This window comes from Protopterus annectens, chromosome 10.part0, assembly GCF_019279795.1.
Source record: "Protopterus annectens isolate FY-2018-M chromosome 10.part0, PAN1.0, whole genome shotgun sequence".
NCBI lineage: Eukaryota > Metazoa > Chordata > Ceratodontiformes > Protopteridae > Protopterus > Protopterus annectens.
Window position 1 is genome coordinate 1,428,293,451 of NC_056744.1, and position 20,548 is coordinate 1,428,313,998.

Sequence of the window (20,548 nt, forward strand, 5' to 3'; positions counted from 1 at the left end):
AACTAGTTTAGAATCATAACCACTATCCAGAAAATCTTTGGACATCTCATCCAACTGTAAATTAAATGTAGCATCATCAGTATTTAATCTACTAACTCTATTAAACTGTGAAGTCACAATCCCCTTAAAGACATGTGGGGCATGCATGCTGGAATAATTAATGTATCTATCAGAGTGTACCTCCTTTTTGTGAATACTAGTATGGATAGAACCCTCACGTAGTTGTATCTTAACATCCAAGAAATAAATCTCACTATCAGGGGCATCCATCTTAAATTTCAAGAAACTGGTGGTTGCATTTAAATAATTAACAAATTCATTCAACTGTGAAAGGGAACCTTTCCAAACCATAAAACAATCATCAACAAAACGTTGATAAAAACATATATTACTTACAAAAGAATTATCCAAATTATAAATATGAGCTTTCTCCCATTGGTATAACACCAAGTTGGCATATGTGTTAGCCACAGAAGTACCCATGGCTACACCAGTGAGATGCAAATATAAGCATTCATCAAACAGAAAAATATTGTTCCTCAAAACTACATCTAGAAGAGAACAAATATTCTCAACAGATCCATTCACAAGAGAAGATTGAGAGATCAAAAATTGTCTGATAGACTCAATACCAAAATCATGCAGTATTACAGTAAAAAGGGATGCTATATCAAGCGTTACAAATAAATACTCACTTTGTCGACAGGAACCACCAATACTATTAAACCAAACACACAATTTACAAAGGAAATCAGATGTATCTCTTAGCACAGAAGTGCATTTAGGTAAATATAGTTGCAATTGTGTTTGCAAATATATAGATATAGGTTCGGTGATCCACCCCCCCTCCCGATACAATTGGTCTCATGGAGGGGGGTTGGTCACCGACTTGTGTATCTTAGGCAGCCCAAAGAGACAAGGGATAATTGGACAAGAAACAGTAAAAAAATGAAATAAATCCAGAGTAATATCACCACTAATTTGCAAATCATAGATCACCATATTGACATAACTAATACATATTTTAACATCTATTGATGTAATACATTTAAAAGCCTCAACATCATTCAGTAGAACGGAAACTAAAGATATATACTTAGGCCGATCCATAAGGACTACAGCCCCACCTTTATCGGCTTGTTTAATCACTAAATCTTTACTCGCCTGTACACTTTTGAGCGCTTGATACTCATCAAATGTTAAATTAAAGCGAGAAAATCTCAAAATATTGCAGTCAGAATACAACATTCTTAATTCCCTCTCACACAAATCATGAAATGCTGTACCCACAGGCATACTAAAAGGTATAAAGGTACTACGCCATTTACATGAAACTCCATTAACGACAGAGTTACCAAACAAAACTTCTAAATTTACATTTTTAATGAAAATCTTAAGGTCTGTGAGTGTAATACGATTACCCTGAAACCTGTTCTTGTTAAATTGCAACATATTAGGTTGGATAATGTTATGTTTTTTCTGAGGTTAGGTAATTAGCCAGGCTGCCAGGGTCAGGGTTTGAAGCTGAAGGTGCAGCATCTGGCTCTCCTGCTGTGACAGCAGGGTAGGGGTCTGAGGCAAGTGCCATGGAGCCAGCAATGACAAACTGCGCAAGAGGGGGTACCAGTGTGGGCATGGACAGTCTGGGGCAATAAGTATCGTCCTTGGTTTGTCCTGTTTGATCTTTAGTAGTACTTTGGAGAGAAGAGGCAGAGGAGGAAAGGCATAAACTGGTATAGATTTTTCCAGCTGAAGGACAGAGCATCCACTTTCCAAGCTTGTTTGTAGGGAGTCCTTGTGCAGAATTTGTCCAATTGGTAGTTCTGGGGGGAGGCAAACAGGTCTATATCTGGGCTCCCCCATTTGTTTATCAATATGTTGAAAATCTTTGGTTCCAGTTTCCACTCGTGTGGGTCCATGAGATTTCTGCTGAGTTCGTCTGCCAGGCTCTTTAATTTTCCTGGCAAGAACTGAGCCTGTAGATGCACTTGGTAGCTCAAGGCTGTGTTCCACAGAGCTGTGGCTAGTCTGCAGAAGGGTTAAGAATGGGTACCCCCCTTGCTTGTTTATGTACCACATGACAGTGGTGTTGTCCATCCTTACCATTAATTGTCCTGGAAGAATGTGGTCCTTGAAGGCTGTCAGAGCATTCTGCACAGCTAACATTTTTTTTGACTGATATGCAGGTGCATTTGACTTGGGTTCCATTTGCCCTGAATGCACTTCCCTGCCAGGTGAGCCCCCCCATGCATAGTCTGATGCATCTGTTGTTAGGGTTTGGGTAGCAAGGGGTAGAGTGAATGATAGTCTCTTGTTTTGGTAGCAGGCCTCTGTCCACCAAAGGAACTCTAACTGTAGGCAAGGTATGATAGGGATCATTGCTTCTAGATCCTGAGAATGTTTAACACCATAGGCTTTTTAGATACCATTGTAGTTTCCTCATATGCAGTCTTGCATATGAAATTAGTAGAATGCAGGAGCCCATGAACCCCAAGGCTTGCAGTATTTGCCTTGACGATAGCAGGATTTTTGTGGCCATTAGTTTGAAGTAAGTTGTCAAATGAATTTGTTTCTCTGGCGTGAGGAAAGCCATCTGGGAAGTTGTGTTCAAGCTCGCTCCCAAGAATATAATTTGTTGACAGGGTACCAGATGTGATTTCTTTTCGTTTATGGTGTACCCCAGACAAGTTAGCACCTTTTGTACAAATGCCAGATGATTCAAAAGTATGTCCTGGCTTTCTGCCTGAATTAGACAATCGTCCAGGTATGGGCATATTTGAATATTTCTTTGCCTGCAAAATGCAATGACTGGAGCTAGGCACTTGGTGAATACCCTGGGCACAGTAAATAAGCCAAACGGCAGTGCAGAGAACTGATAGTGCATTAAGCCTGCTTTGAAGCATAGGTATCTTCTGCAAGATTCCCTGTTTGGAATGTACAGGTAGGCTTCCTTTAAATTCAGTGTTGCCAACCAAGCATCTTTGCCTAGCATAGGAAGTAAATGGTGAAGAGTTAGTATCTTGGATTTTGGAATCACCAAAAAGGTGTTTAATATAGAAAGGTCCAGGATAAGATGCCATGAGTTGTCTTTTCTGGGTACAAGGAAAAGTCCTGAGTAGAAACCTTGTCCCTTTTCCTCTTCTGATACAGTTTGAATAGCCTTTATGCTTAAGAGAGAGAGTACTTGCTTTTGAGCCTCTGCCCACTGATTTGGGGGTAGATCTGGCCAACCGTTTGGGGTTGGTAACGTGTGGGAGTGAAATCTGTATCCTTTTTTTAAAACCCATTTGTCCTGGGTAATGAGTTCCCAGTTTTTTGTCTGCAGTTCAATATTTCCCCTTAAAGGAGCAGTCAGTTGAAAAGTGCTTGGAAGTTTTAAAGTTAAGTCATTGAGACAGTTTACCATAGGGGGGAAGTCTTACTACTCCCTGATTTGGAAGTGGGAGCCCCCCACTGTTTAGTCCTGTGCTTACCCTGGGACTGATGCCTGGGTGTTCTGCTGGTTCTGGGTTTGGACTGAGAAGGCCTGGAAGAGGCAGGAAAAGACCAATTCTTAGAGGGCCAATGCCTACTAAATCTTGGAGGTTGTACTTGTAGGAAATCTTTAACAGTTTGCATAGATTTAGCTTTTTCCTCCATCTGTTTAAGAATTTCTTCTGCTTTGTTGCCAAACACGCAGTCCTGATTTAAGGGAGCATCCAGCTATTTAGCTTTAACATGATCTGGCAGAGATTGCTCCTTAAGCCAAGCATGCCTTCTAAGTACAGACCCAGTGGCAGCAGCCCTGCAAGATGCCTCTAGTGAATCAAAACCACATTGCAAAGTATGCTTTCCAACCTGTTCAGCAGAATGCATTAAATCCTGTAAATCCTTATTTTCAGCACAGTCAGGAATCAACATCATTTTCTGTTTAAGCAATCCAATGATATGCTGCTGATACTTTAACATATGAAACTGGCAGTTTAAGGCCCTAATGGCCAAAGTTGCAGAAGTGTATACTTTCTTACCCCATCTATCCAGCGCCCTGGAGTCTCTATCAGAGGGGTTAGGATTGATGGCAGTAGTAGCCTTGATGCCCTTGGGTCCCTGTGGAATGGTTTCAGGATCAGCGGTAGGATTTTTAAAAAGGAACTTGTGAGAGTCAAGAACCCTGTAATATTTATCAGGTTTTCCGGGAGCAGTAGGTAAAGAGACAAGGGCCAAGCTAGATTCAGAAAAGGCATCATAAACAATGTCTAGTACAGAAGGGATAGCTAAAGGCCTGTGCTGGGGCCGAATAAGAAATCCCTAAGCCTCTTTTTAGAATCAGAGTAATCCTGGCTTTAGAGTATGCAAGGTTTCACCAAAAGAGAAATCCTCTGGGGGGGGGGGGGGGGAAGCAGAGGGAATAGAGTCCTCTGCATCAGAATCCTCATAGGTAGATAAGGGTAAATCCTGGACATTAAAGGAAACAGAAATTTCAGAACCCTGGTCAGAAGTATCATAAGCAAATTCAGTCCTAGGTCTCTTAGAGGGGGAAGGTTGGCTTCCCCTGATTAAAGTAATAAGGTCTTCGGCTATCCTTATCATCTGTGTTTTAGGCATAGACGCCTGACCATGTGGTCCGGGCATTGGTTTTCTAGGCATAGTTTGGGTTTTAGGCCTTGAAGAAGAAGGTGGCATCGGTTTAATATGCAAGTCAGTAGGCCTGAAAACACACTCAGAAGCTGGTGCCTGCACAGCGGCTCCGGACCCATCCAAGGTAGAGACATCCGCAGGTTCCACAGTTGAAGCATCTCGCGGCTCAGTAGAGGCCTGCAAATCTGAAGTAGCGGGTATTAGGGGCTGCGAAAGCGCCTCACTGAGTACCGGTGAACTGGCTTAGGAGAAGCGTTGGCAGCAGCAGCTTTGGACCTAGGCGGCCTGTCTCTGTCTTTATCTTTGCATTTTTTCGGAATATCGATAGGCGGATGGCTTACCGAAGACATATCTGGATAATTGAACCGAGTACCAAAATATTTAGAAGTGTAAATATACCGACGACGAATAGTTTGTTGTTTAAATAAGGCACAAAACCGACAGCGAGATACGTCATGTTCAGAGCCTAGGCAAGGAATACAGTACAAATGAAAATCTTTGTGAGCTATTTGCTTTGCACAAGAAATACAATTATTGACTTTTACTGACATCGGTTTAGAGCAAGAAAAAGTTTCCCAACAGGGTACTTAGCTTTAGTTGAAGACTTCGGTTCTGCAACTCGAAAACGAAAATTTCAGAAGTCGGCCAACCGGCACTTGCGAACTGCATTTGATTTGGGCACCACACGGCAAGAAAGACTGATGTAATGGCATTGGCTGCATGCTTTATACCCCTGACTACCTGACGTCATGGAAGATGAGACAGCAACCGACGCAGGACACAAGACTTTGATAATCAGGCCGACTGAGGGCTACTGCAAGCAGATAACCCAAATGTGATGACTGCAACAGTGAAATACAAAGAACATCTCTAACAGCCACGCTGTCAAATTGAGAGTGTGCAAGGAGGGGTGAAGCGAGCCTGACATGTTAGTCAAGAGATCTGGAACTGGGTCCAGAATCCAAGGATCGTCTACGAGAAGAGGCCTGAGAAAGGGGAACCAAACCTGATGAGGCCAGTAAGAAGCAATGAAGATCAGTTTGCTTCCCAGCCCTTTCACTTTCTGAATAACCTTGGGTATGAGATGAAAGGGAGGAAAAGCATAAAGGAGCCCCAGGGGCCAATCATGAACAAGTGCATCTCTCTGTGATTCCCTGGAGGGGGGATGAGGGAGAAGTAGCTACTGCATTTGGTATTGATCGGTCTGGCAAAGAGATTGCAGCAAGGCTGCCCCATCTAAAGAAAATCTGTTCTGCAATTTCCTGTTTTAGAGACCACTCGTGAGGCATCAGGATTGCCCGGCTGAGCTGGTTGGCTATCAGGTTGGTTGTCCCTGGAATGTGCATTGCCACCAGAAAACGCTGGGAAGATATCGCCCATTTCCAAACTGAAATGACCTCTCAACAGAGTAGGTAAGATCTGGTTCTGCCCTGTTTGTTGATATACCATACTATTGACATGTTGTCTGATTGTTTTGCAATAGTCCCCAGAGGCAGACGTTCGTGAAGTGCTTGCAACGCCATGAGCACCGCCCTCATCTGTAGAACGTTGATATGCAGGTGAGCCTCGTGATCTTGCCATGTGCCTTGGACAGTCCTGCCACCCCCCATCTGTGAGGCATCCGTGGTCACAGTGGCAACGGGTTGGCGAGGAACAAATGAAGTGCCCGTGGTTAACTGATTGGGTAGAGTCCACCAAATGAGATCCTTCTTGCAAGAGTCTATCAGCAGTATGTGATGAGATAATGGTAGGTGCTGAAAGGACCATTGGGACGACAGGAGCCACTGAAGAATCCTCATGTGTAGCCTGGCTAGTGGCACTAGTAATATGGTGGAAGCCATGATTCCTAGAAGCTGCAGAATAGTCTTGGCTTTGACCTTTCGTAGGGGGAGATAACACTGAATTTGAAGAACCAGATTCTATGCCCTTTCTAAAGGAAGACGAGCCAACAAGTCTACTGTGTCTAGCTCTGCGCTTATAAAAATCACAAATTGAGAGGGTAACAAGGCAGATTTTTCCCAGTTTATAGAAATTCCTAGCTGGGCACAAAGCTGAATGGTAGCATCCCTGGTCTGAAGAAGTAGATGCCTGGTGGGCGTGGTCAAGAGCCAGTCGTCCAGATACAGAAACACCTGGAATCCTCAACGTCTCAGGTGAGCTGTCACTACTGCCATACACTTGGTGAACACCCTGGGGGCTGTGATAAGACCAAAGGACAGAGTACGAAACTGGTAATGACTGGCTCCCAGCCAGAAGCGTAGACGACTCCAACTCCCTGTCCATTTTTATGTGGTAGTAGGCATCTTGGAGATCTATTGTGCACATCCAATTGTCTTTCCCTAATAACGGGAGTATAGACTGCAGTGTCACCATCCGGAACTTGCCCTTCTTTATTGATTCATTCAATCTGCTGAGGTCTAAGATAGGCCTCCAGTTCCCTGTACATTTTGGCACTAAAAAGAATCTTGAGTAAGTTCCGGATCCTATTTGGTCTGCTGGGACGGTTTGGATGACTCTTTTTGACAGCAACTTGTTGACCTCCACAGTTGATGATCCCTGTGATTGGGTGGAACATCCAGGATCCTCTTGGGAACAAAAGGTGGAAGGGAAAAGGGTATGACATAACCTCTGGTAATAATTATTTGTACTCACTTGTCTTGAGTGATACTTAGCCAGGCTTTTGGATACAAAGAAATGCAACCGCCGACCGGCCCCAGAGAAGCACAGTTGGGCCCCACATCTGAAGCGCTGGTAAGGCCGGCCACAAAAGGAATTGCAGTCTCCCTGGTTTTGCGGTCCGCCCATGCCTCTAGGGCGATGTCTACCATTTCCTCCTCCTCCTCTGCCTCTGAAGGAGGAGTCATCCTGTGCATCCTGGAAAACCTCTGGGACTTCTTGAACCACATTTTACCGCCCCTCAGGCACTTAGGGTATGGTCTAAAGGGTACAGTAAAACTTACTCCCACGGCAGAGAGGTTTTTTTCCTTTTTGCTCGCACCGGGTGAGAGTGTCCTTTACCTTGGGTCCAAACAATAAGGAACTGTCAAAGGGGGCGTTGCTAAAGGTAGACTTGAACGGTTCTGCAAAATTACACAAATGCATCCAGGAATGACGTCTTAGAGAAATTCCTGAACCCGCTGCTCTACTAGCTCCATCGGCTGCTTACGAGATAAGCCTCATGGACGAGTTAATGATAGAGTTCAAGGTGGACAACTGGGCAGACACTTTGTCAGGGTCTCCCTCAGTACATATACCTTGTAGAGAATCTCCTAACTCCTTAAGGAGATCTCTCTGAAGCCTTGTGAAGTGTGTAAGGTAGTTCAGCGATCTAAGGGTAAATGCCGCTGAAGAGAAGATATGCTTCTCGTATCTGTCCATCGTTCGAGACTCCTTATTCGGCGGATGAACAGTAGAAGAATTTTCTGCTAGCTCCTTCTAAGTGGACGCTGCCACCACCATGGCATCTATGGGAACACCTTTAGACAAAAATTCCTTTTCTGGGGGTGCAGAAAGAAACTTATTTGGTCTCCTGCGGACTGGCTCCATGTCATCAGGAGTATCCCACACCTTTCAACTAACTAGCTCCATCAGTTTGTCAAAGGGTGGAGACATCCAAGAGGCTGAAGGTTGAGACCCGAAAGCCTTCAGGTACACTGACTCCTCATCAGAAGGGGTGACAGTGGGCCAGCCGCACCTCTGCTTAAGGATTTCCAGGATGTCTACGAAGGAGATGACTTGGAGGACCCTTCTGACTCCTCGAGGTCAGTGTCAGAGGTCAGAGATTCAACCTGGGAGTCTACATGCTTCCTCTTACATGTTCTCTTCCATGGGGACTCCTCGGTAGGATATTCCAGGGAGGTCTTGGAAGAGTGGGGGCCACCAGCCAGTGGCTCCTGAGGCTGCGGGTCTCTGCTGTCCAAGGAGAGAGTAGGAGCTGAGACAGAAGTAGGTGCCCTAGGGGGAAGAGTGTCAGTACCCCTGCTAGGAGCTGAAGATTGGGACAGCACACTCCTCATCATCTCGAATGCTGATCTCTCTGGCTCCGAAGACTTCATCGGCTCCGAGGAGACCAAGGATGCTATCTGTTCCGGAGCCATCAGCTCTGAGACAGACGTAGGATCCAAACTCACCCTCACCGATGTGCTGAGAGGGAGGCTCGGAACTGAGAAGGTTCGGTTCCAGGTGTCCCTGTCAGGGCCGACCGGGGAGCTTCGGCTTCTAGACACCACTGAAGGCACCGAAAGTGTCAGAGCGGAACTCGGATCCAAAACAGCCACAGGGGGAGCTGAAGCCGAGGGTTCCACCAGAGGTACCAAACACTCCACCTCCGAAAGGCCAGCATGGCTCGGAGGAATGACCAAGGGGGCTTAATGGACTCAATTGGCCACGGAAACGACTGGGTCGGAGCCAACAAAAATTTCGGTAAGACAGAAGACTTCAAAAGTCTCAGCACTACCCTCTCCAAATCTTCTTCCGATAAACTCCTGAAAGACCTGGAGGACAGAGTAGGAGAACAAGATCACTGCAGTATTGGAGACTTCAATGTAGGGGAGAGCGGTAGAGGTTCCATAGACTGGCTCCGTAAAATACTCTTAGAGGTCGGCCCCAAGCTACTTGGTGCTGACCCTGTAATCACGGTACAACTCTCAATCAGCTACGAACTCTGTGGCGCCGATGAGACAGTGGACTTATCAGACTTAGTAATTTCAAAAAGTGGCTACGAGACACCAGCCGGTGCTGAGGAGGGCTTCTTAGAGGACTTGGACTTTTCCTTTTTAGATCCCTGAGATCTAGAAGAGGAGGAAGAGCTTGCCAGATCTTCCTCAAAAGAAGGTTTTAAGAGACCTTTTAGGATGAGCTTATTTTTTCTTTCTTGCAACACCCTAGCACTGAAAGAGTGGCAAAATAAGCAAGTCTCTTGTAAGTGGATGGCCCCAAGACAGTAAACGCAGTTAGTGTGGCCATCCATTATAGACATCTTCTGTGAGCATTTTATGCATTTTTTTTAAAACCAGATGGCTTTTGGTCCTTGCTTTCCTTAGACATTCTTACAGAAAATGAGCTCACACACACACACACACACACAAAGAGAAAAAAGGGAGGACTAGGTCCTCTAACTTAAACGGGCCTAGCCCTACAGGAAAGGTAAAAAGACACCACGAGGACTAAGTCCTCTAACTTAAACGAGCCTAGCCCCGGCAGGAAAAAGGAATGGTAAACTAGGTCTTCTAACTAAAACAGACCTAGGTGTGGTATAGAACAATAGAAAGATTCGTCACACACTCAAGGCAGGAATAAAGTGTAAATTTTAGAATTTATTAAACAAGGTGAACAGAACCTCGTTCTGTAAGCAACACTAATAAAACTAGCAAGCGGAATCCGCAAAAAACTAAGCCTTATGACTATTAACAACACACCTGAGCACAAAAGGCACCTACAATAACCGATGTCTAATTTTTAACCAGAAAGACTGCACTCAAGATACTAAGTACTGTAAAGCCAGAAGGCCAAATGTACTAATGGAAATTGCACTAATAAACGCTAACTATTCTAACTTACAAACTACACTACCTATGACTATACAATGTTATATAACACTAATAAAGGAGAATAATCCAAAAATTTTTTAGTAAACTTTGAATAAACTGAAAAACTTAGCCAGAGCCAAGGAGAAGCACAACCGAACTCGTCGACACGGCAAACGAGATCTGAGGATTGTACTGGTGCACCATGGGATACCTACCTAGCCACGAACCAACTAAAAGACTTCCAGCTTGTAAATAGGCTCTGATTCTATATGTAAGAATGAAGGCAAGATAGGACTACAGAACATCATTAGTCGATCCCATATGTAAGAATGAAGGTGAGATAGGACTACAGAACATCATTAGTTTTAAAACTGGAGCTAGGGAAAATAACCTCATTTAAGCCAGGATGTTTGTTAACCTCCAGCAAAATCTGCCAGTAGGGAGAGAATATGTGGATAAAAAATGTACTGTTATTATTACTCATAAAAACTTGATAGGGATAGGAAGGAATATTTAGAAGAACGGTATTATCCAAAACCTAGATGTAGTACTTAAAATGGGAGAAATGAGGGGAAACCTAGTAATACCGTTTGGGAGTATGTTTCCAACAAAGGTTTTGTGGAAATCAATGACTTTGATACAAATGAACATTCTTTAAACTATCAGGACCCTTTGGAATACCCCCCCACGCAGGTCAGAGAGACTGATGAACAAGCAGCCCCAGAGGTACAACTACAATTATGGGGGGAGGGGGAACCAAAGGAGGACTTAGTCATGAATATATCACACATTGATACCATTATTACAGATGGTTTTAGCTCTATGTTGAACGGTTACAGTATTTTCAACTACAGTGACACTGAAGTGAATCAAGGACATTTCGGCCTGTAAATGTAACAGCAGTAAATTAATCACTGATTTGAAGTTATTTCTTAAGAAAAAGAATCTTGAATTACTGTTGAGATCTAATTATCAGGCAGTAAATAATGACCTTAGAAAAAGAAGTGTATACAACCCTCTCCTTCACCCTCAGTTGAAGAACTTTGAAATTGTAGTAGAAAATGAACTTAGAAAGGGTGTTTTGCATAATAAATTCTTGTCCAATTTAACACCCGATGAAAGAAAAGTGATGAATAACCTTAAGAGAAATCATACTGTTAATGTTATGAAACCTGACAAGGGTGGAGGCACGGTCTTAATGAATATGATTGACTATGAGGCTAGAATGCTAAATTTGCTTGGTCACACTGATAGATATTCCAGGATCTTCCTAAATTAAATGAATGTAGCCTACCGTGACATTTATATTATATTAAATGATTTGTTACTGGAAAATTTCATTGACCAACAGGACTTTAACTTCCTTCATAATAGTAAACCTAGAGTGGCAGCAATATTTGGTATCTCCAAAGTCCACATTGTGCCCCATTATTCTGTGAATTTGATTTTGATGTACTGGGAATATTTACACATTTTAATTCATCATACAAGGAGTGTTGGATGCTCTATAAATGCTTTTTGGATGATATAATAATTTTTTGGATAAATACGGAAGATAAATTGAAAGACTTTTAGATTATATCTCTTGTACCACTTAATTTTTACAGTTTATACATCAACATGACATTAATAAAGTAAACTATTTAGATGATACAGTTGAGAATTTAGAAGCTGGTTTCAAGTCCAGAATATATAGAAAACCTACCTATTCAAATTCTCTTCTTCATTTTACTAGCTAACATCCCTACCATCAAAGGTTGGAGTTGTTAAGGGACAGTTTGTCCGTATTTGTAGGATGTGTTCAAATGACAAATTTTTTGATGTGTAGATTTTTATCTAACATGTTCTTTGACCAGGGATACCGCATTGAGATAGTCAAAAAGGTCTTTGATGAAGTAGTGACTGGTAGGCAGGGTAGATTCAAGCCTATTCTTGGTGAGGATCCTATTACTATGACTACCAAAACGGATATACATGGTGATGTTAAACATACTGATACAGAACCATCTTTTGTAAAAGCTTTCATCACTGAATTTAATGGGGACTCCAGGATAATTAGAGATATTTTAGAAAAAGAATGGTATAAATTTTCCCAATTATCGGATTTGAGTCCCATTTTTGACACTCATTTTAAAATTATTTACAGTAAGGTTCCAACATGTAAAAGACTACCGTGAGCTTACTGGTATAATTAACATGAACACCAGAACTACTGGTACCTGTGTGACGCTTGTCCCCAGTGTAGATATATTGTCAACAGAGAAATATTGTCCTTATCAGCTAGAGATTTTTATTTTTCTAGCAACATGCTGCGTAGTTCATGTGACTCCATTTGGCCTTGTATACATTGGTTTGTGTAGTCAATGTACTGTCTTCTACATAGGGAAAACTGAGAGAAAATTAAAGAATGTATGAACATAAGAATGACATTCGTATTAAGAACACCAAGAGCATTCTTTACAAACAAACTCTCGCCTGCGTAGGAACCACTTTTTCATTTTTTTTGTGATAGAAGAAATTGCTAAGGGCCTGAGAGGTGAACCTTGGGAAACTACAGTCGAGTACAGGGAATTATACTGGCAGATTTTGCTGGAGGCTAACAAACATCCTGGCTTAAATGGCATTATTTCCCTAGCTCCAGTTTTAAAACTAATGTTCTATTTCGAGGAGTACTGTCTTGGTTGGGCATTTTGTTATGTCTTCTTTATGGTTTTGGACTAAAAAATACCAAATTGGTAAGGGAAACCAGGAAAAACACTAAAATATGGGTAAAAGTTTTGCAATCAAACAAGGAAGATAATAATAACAGCAAAAAGGAGAAAACTGAAAAAAAAGGTTTTAGTAATGCATATTTTCTAAGGTACTTAGCTGAGAGTTGGTCTGACTCATCTTTATGGCTACGCGGTAAACAAGATCTGACGTAACAGGGAGATGGGCACTATGGGTAAAGCTTAGCTTGAGAGTTTTTAGGCTGGCAAAAGCTTGTTACATGTCCAACTCAGTTACGAGGATGGAACCAGCACCCATCAGTAAGGAATGAATGAAGATTAACATCAGACTCTACAGTTTCAATCACTGTGTGCTGTATTAAATATTCACCTTTCAATTTATGTCTCCCAAATTTCATATGCTTAGTTTTGATGTACTTATCAGCATATTATACTCCTGAGCCCAAATGGTGAATTTAGTCAAGTGCTTTGGCAGGTATGTCCTATCTGTAACTTATGTAATCAATTTCTCCACTTTCAAGTCAACTGCACAGAGACTGCAAAACACCTCAGATGAAAAAGACAGATTTGAAAGATACAGTCCAAATAAGTATGGGTCTACGACAGAGCTCTGTGGGACACCGTGACTATAACCCTGAATTTCACCTGTCAAGTTGCTGCATGATACTTGCCATATCCGATTTGTAAGCCATGCAACTATCCATCTTATCAAGAGTATATCACTATCTAGTTGTACTAATTTATTGATCAGTGTTTTGTGTATGACCCTATCAAATGCTGAAATTAAATCTATGCAAATTACACCACAGCACGTTTTTTCATTCATAGCTGCTATTATATTGTTATGGATCATCATGTTACAGGTGGCAATAGATCGATTTTGAACATATGCATTTGATCCCTACTTTATGTTCTGATGACCAAGCAATCCAAATAAGCACATGCCTGGGTATTTGGAAAGACAAAAAAGGAAGCAGATAAATGCACAGAACTTTGGCCTGTGTAAATACTATCAAGCTTTAGGAGGTCCATGAGAAATACCATGACAGGGTGCTTTGTTGCATTAATGCAAAAAGGCTACTGGTTTCATGTAGCAAAATCCTACAATGTCAGTAATACAAGAGGGCTTAGCAACACATCACTGGCAGTCACCAAGCTTCCATCTACAAGTTAAACATCTGATGGTACTAGCCTTCATAGAGGGTGGTGATATCATTGAGAAGTTTAAAAGCATCTAACGGACATCAGATGTCCTCGGACTTGTGAGATCTGGATATGGACTGTGTTACCAGCAAGCCCTACAGGTATATCACTCCCATTCTTCTAAGATGTAAAAAAAATCTGCAATGTTTCCACCCTCCCTGTGTACAGTGCATAGCATGGTGAACTTAAATCTGCTAAGACTTAGGACTGAGGCTTAGCACCTAAGGGTCATCCTGACATTTCAGCAGATGAATCTGCAAAAACTGTTCTTACTAGCATAATGAGGAAAAGCAGAGTCACTACTGTATTTAAGGACATGCACCTAAAACACTGCTCTGTTTTTATGTCTTATCCTTTTCCACTTTAATTTATGACCTTTTGCTAGAGATATATAACTGTGCAAGTTTAAAATACCCCTTCAGATCAGGTAACCCTAAACTATCTTGTTCTATGGAAATAATTGACTTCTCTCACTCAGTCCTTGCCTCTTACCCTCCAAGATAAATTACTTCAATTCTTTATTAAATATCATCTGCAGCTTCTCCTCTAATTGATACAAATCAAGACCTACACATGAAACTAAATGGGCTAAAAACATTTACACTACTTGTATCCTACTATCCCTATCCATAATCAAGATCTTCTAGTTTTTTCATTGTTGTATTATTTTCTGTTTAATCTTGCTGTCCTAAAATAATCTTTTTTAATCAACAACCTAAATACATCATGTACCCATACGTACAAGTACTCCTGAACCAGTTCATGTGTGGATGCATAGTTTGCTGCAACAGCTTTTGTTTGATCTTTGTATTTTATATCCATAAAATACTTGACATTGTCTCAAAATGCTTTAAAACACTGAACTGTCCTTTTCTGGTTTATCAAGTTCAAAAATAATATCTGCAAATATGGCAAACTTTTGTTTTTTACCACACCAGTTATATCCTTGAATTTGTGAATCCCTCACTTTGTTTGGTAATCTCTAACTCTAAAACAAACAGAGAGAAAACAGAACATCCCTGACTAGTTCCAGTACTCAAGTATGGACTGTCAGACGGGAAACCTCCCACCTTAATTCTGGTCTCCAACCTTTCGTATATTCTTCCTTACTGACTCCATTATTTTATCAGGGAATGCAAATGCTACTTATTACTGTCCTGCTCATAATATCCCAGCAGACCCTGTCAAAGACTCTCCAACAAAAGTAGTGTTTTCCTGCACTCTGATTCCCTCTAGAACATAATCATTCTGTTAATGCTATCAAATGTTTGCCTCTTTCCCACAAAACCACACTGGTCCATATCTATCAATTTTAGTAACATCTCTGCCATTCTCTTAGCGAATACAGACAAACATTTTACAATTGTGGTGTAAAATCAAAACGAGTCTATAGGAAACCAGATCTGAAGGATTTTAACCCTGTTTTTTGTAATATTGGCACCACTGCTTTCTTCCAAGATACTGGTACTTGTCAAAACTTTAAAATATCCTTGAAAAAAGCCTTCCAAATCTTTCTCTCCCTCCCTCTCTCATCCCTCCTAACGTCCTAATTTCCACAGAAAGACTGTCTGTTCACGGAGGCATCTCCGTTGATAGATTACATGTCGTAGTTTTTATTTCATTTGTTACTATCTTAGCTAGCAATTGTTAAGCCTCATCTTCCTCTGACCTTGGCAATGATACCTACATAAACATTTCAATTTCTGCCTTTCTTGGTTTAACCTTTCTGTGATTTACATAAACTTTCATAAAATTTCCAAAATGTCTGTAATAACTCTTTATGACTTCTTATTTTTCTTGTCACACATTCCCTAGATTTAGCTACAACTTTTTTTTTTTACTTTCTGTTGCATAAGCCATTGTGCTATTTTTTTTTACTCTAAAGTTCTTATCAAAAATAGCTGTTTAACAGCAACCTTTCTAAACTCATATATACATATTGTCCTAAAACTCCCTTATTTTTCCTTTTAGCACTCTGCAGTTTCTTCTCCTCTTCTTCTAGGAAATTTCTTTTCTTTTGCAGTATTTTATAATTTGTCAACCCTTTTAAATAACGCATACTACTACATTTGCAAATCTTTCTCTCTTATTCGTACCATGTTTTTAAAGATAAATTTCACTGTATCATATTCACTAGCTATCCGTTTTAAAGTAGTTTCTAACTTTCCCAAGAACTCTCAAATTCTACCCATTACCCATACCTTAAATTCTTCCCTTTCTAGGAAATAAGTAGGAAAGCACTAAACAATAATTAACCTCCTTTATCTTAGTTTTCATTGTTGCATCGAACCACAACTGGCACCATTCAGTCTAAATTGTTTAGTCTTTCAAAATCATTTTCGGCACTCTATCGTCATCCTCTACTGCTGCACCTATCTTTGTGTCATTAGTGGACACACAGCCAGTCAGCAGTAGTCAAAGTGTTCATGCTGCCTACACTGATATGGCAAAGTCATCTGACACCATATCACATGACAGGATTATTAATAAGCTAATGGTCTTAAGCACTGACCCTATGTGGTAAACTGGTTTACAAACTGGCTTAAGAACATAACATATTGTTAGAACAAGTGATGCCTCCTCAGTTAGGGAAAAGGAGACCAGTGGCATCCTCTAGGGCTCTGTACTAGGTTCTCACTTTTTACACATTTATTTCCTTGACCTAATCACTGATAAGAAGTATCTCTGGCCAAGTTCACTGATGATTGTAAGCTGGGTGTAGTAGTTAAATCAGCTAGTGATACTAACACCCTTCAAATGGAAATAAAACTCAACTTCTGATGCACAGAAAAATAACTCAGACTAAATGCCAAGAAGTGGAGTTTCAACTGCTTCACAAAACAACAAATTCCTGTCACCTACTCTCCAGTGAGTCTGAGATCATGCACTTTGCCACATGAGTTGATGGTTCCCTCTCTTTCAATCACAAAGCAACAACTGTAGTCAGAAAATACTTCTATATTTCACAATTAATCAAGAAAGGCATTTCATCCATAACCAAGGAAGTTAGTCTTCCTCTGTTCTCTACCCAGTTATACCCATTATTAGCATGTAGCTCACTAGACGCATCAAAAAACTTGAAAAATACATACAGGCTCCTAGCAAAGATCTGCTATCAGGAAAGGCTAGAATCACTCTCCCTACAGTCTGTTTTGTATAGGCTTTGCGGGGAGACCTGCACCAGTTCTTCCTGGCCTCAATGACATTACTATCTATGACTTCCTCCTTCTCAACACTTGAAATCATGTAAAAATACCTAATTTTCAGAAGGTAATAAAACTAAATAATGAAATAGGTTCATTCATTACCCAGCACATACAGGGAATAAATTCCTGTTGGATGAGGAAAAGCATGTCAGTCTTTAAACATAGCGTAAACAAATGGATCTAAAATGTAAAATACACTCTGGGATGTACAGGTCTTCCCTTCCTTGAAAAGGCTTTGAGTCTAAGGGTGGTTATTGGCAAGGCATCCATGGTCTCTGGTCAAATAACTTTGTATTTCCTATGATTCCTGCATTCCCTGATTCTCTCCTTCTTTTTAATTACTCCAAATCTTTTGAGTTTCCAATACCATGACGGGAATGGACCCCATTCTTAAGTCAAACTATGATTTGTTTCAATCTTTGATGTTAGCCAGAAGTGCTCTTCACATCACCCGCAATATGCCCAGTAATGACTCCTGCAATTTGTACGGAGTTACATATATCGGTAACATATCTAAATACAATTGCAGATTACTTTTTGCTCCTACTACTATTGGAACTGTCTAGGTATCTTTTTTTCCACATTGCTTTCATTTCTGCCTGCAAATCCTGATATTTTATTACTCTGTATACTGCCTACTAGTACAGGTAACACTTATGAGAATGCTACATCCAACCCCCCCCCCCCCCAAAAAAAAAAAAAAAATTCTCTTCTACTGCCCTCTGCTCTGCTTGCTGTCAGTTCAGCTTTTTCAACTAACAGAGCATTGGCCCATACATGCACTACCACATGCATCCAACCAACCCTCCCTTGGTGATCACTTTGGTCATCTCTTCCTCGTTTTACTAAATCTAGCTTCAATGAAATCTGGTCTCTCATTTCCTCCTTGCCTAGACTCCAAGTTCTTTGTGATTGAGTCTCTAATTAGCTAAACCCTCTTTCTCTGTTCTCAAACTTGCACCCCTCTTCTTTGCTTCTTGCCCGTGCCACTAACCCTCCTGTCTGCAGCCTTTCCAAACCCCCACTTCCACCATTCCCCGTGTTTCTCACTGGCTCCACTGGCTGCTTTCCTTCCTGTGGCTTACAGAATTTTTCCCCATTCCTCCTGTGCTCTTCCCAAAAGACCTCCCATTGTTCTGTCCCATCTGCCATCCGGTGGTGTGTTCTTACCTGCCCCCTTTCTTCCTGCTAACTTTGATTCAACCATGACCACCTCTCACTGTGTCTTACCCTTATCACTTTTACTACTCTTTGCTTCTGTCCTTGTACCTTGGCTTCTTTCTCCTTATCATTCCCTCTTTTGGGACAGTATCTTCCACTTTTTTTCTTCATCGTACTCTGTGCCATCACACTTGTAAGCCCTCCTATAACAAACTCTACTTATGCCTACTGTCTTCTGCTTTTTTCCTTTAACTTTTCCCATCATACATTGCCAGCAAACATTCTGCTGTCTCCTTGTTTACAGGAATACTAAACTGACTTAACAGACAACTATCACTATTAGCATCTATATTCCAAGATGCTGTCCCATGCTGCAGACCCCACATCCTCTGCTATCTTAAAGCCCCCTGAGTGAAACAGCTACACCACATCTCAGCACCTCACAAATCTCTCTCCCAATTCCTTCTGCCATGCTTATGCTACTCCATTCATGTCACTTGCTGTATCCCTACCTTTTTATTAGAGGTATCTTTTTTTTGTATCTAGCTTTCCCCTTTATCTACACAAGAAGTGAGAAACCAAAGAGTGATTATGATTAGAAAAAAGTCAGTTCACATTGGATTTACTTCAACTATCCTTATTAGCTCTTTCTGAGGACACAATTTCAAGGATCATTCAAAAGCAATCATTTCACAGCTAGGACGAACAAGTTACCACACAGACACATAAGGACTCCATTTTTCAAATGCAATCAAACTAAGATAAAATGCTTATCAATTCACAGACCATACAAAATGTGGAAGACCAAGAGGGTTGAATAATATGAGATATTTCAATGTCCTATGCTAACTATAGATCAGGTAAAATTAAATACTAACCATAAATCAGACTGCATCAAAACAGCTGCAAAATCTGTTAACTGAAATGAATACTGTTAAGTATTCTTAGAGCTCTCTATCATCTGGAAACCAACATCTGTAAATAAACAAACTCAACTGAACTAAAAAAAAAAAAAAAACACCAGAAAACCGGTTCTCAAAGTTTGATTGAGTCAGCCATGTAAAAAATCTAATAGTCATGTAATAATAATATTTTCAGCCACTGAAATAAACTACTTTATTATAGGTTCATAGGTAGGTACTAGGCTATTAGCCCCTAGGGCCTATATATGCCTAGCCAAAAAGGTACCCTGGCTTTCGCCACCCAGTAAAATTATTTTCTTGTGCCCCTGTCAAGTTATTAAATACTAGACTAAGAATTGCATACCCACAGCTACAAATGCCTGAACAGCAAACCAACATTCTAAACTGTAATTCTACCAACAAATTCCAAACAAGCAACCAACTCAAGAGTCAAATTTAGCTTAATAAAAATAAATAAATAATATAACTAGAAACTAAAACTTATCTCAGATGAAGATGGGGTTTCTCTCTGACACATTTCACCAGATGATGTTACTACTTCCTTGCAGCAGAATAATATTTGATAGCTTTGCCAAATGCCTTACTTACTTGTATGGTATCACTTCCTCAGCAATGATATTCTCAGGCAAGGAAACTGACAAAAAAGTCCATGATATCAAGGTCAAAACTTTCAAAGTAAGGACAGCTGAATTACTCAAATGTAAACTTTGGAAGGAATGCCTGACAAGATGCTCTTCTTTACACTCCACGAAAAGATCTTATGATGCACAGGTAAATGGGTTTGTCTGATCCCACACTTGAAAGTTTACCCCTGGCTAAGCTTACTTCACATTCATGACCAGTTAACAATAAATTAGCTACCAGAAGATATGCATATATTGGTCTTTCAGTAATGGTAGCAGATGACAGCATTTGTATACACTAGCCTTGCTTGGTTTAATTAATTTGTCAGTGATAACTTGTATATGAATGAAAGAAAAAAAAGGCAAATATGTTGGAAATAACTGGTGAAATACTTGCAGAATTTTAAAGCCCAGGTCGGTTTTCTGATACTCAGTATAATCTGAGAACTGTGATGGTGAAGGGTGGACAAATGGCATCATTCTCCATGACTTTTGTTAGTTGTTGGAGCATTAAACTTGGCAAACTCTTCTTTGGGACATGAGATACCCCTGAGCAGA

At 40.8% G+C, this 20,548-nt stretch overlaps 1 protein-coding gene across 1 annotated transcript in view; it reads right to left on the bottom strand.

The window, feature by feature from the left end:
- Positions 1–20,548, bottom strand: part of KIF14 (kinesin family member 14) — a 2,369,812-nt gene that overhangs the window by 1,586,432 nt on the left and 762,832 nt on the right. The window lies entirely within an intron of this gene.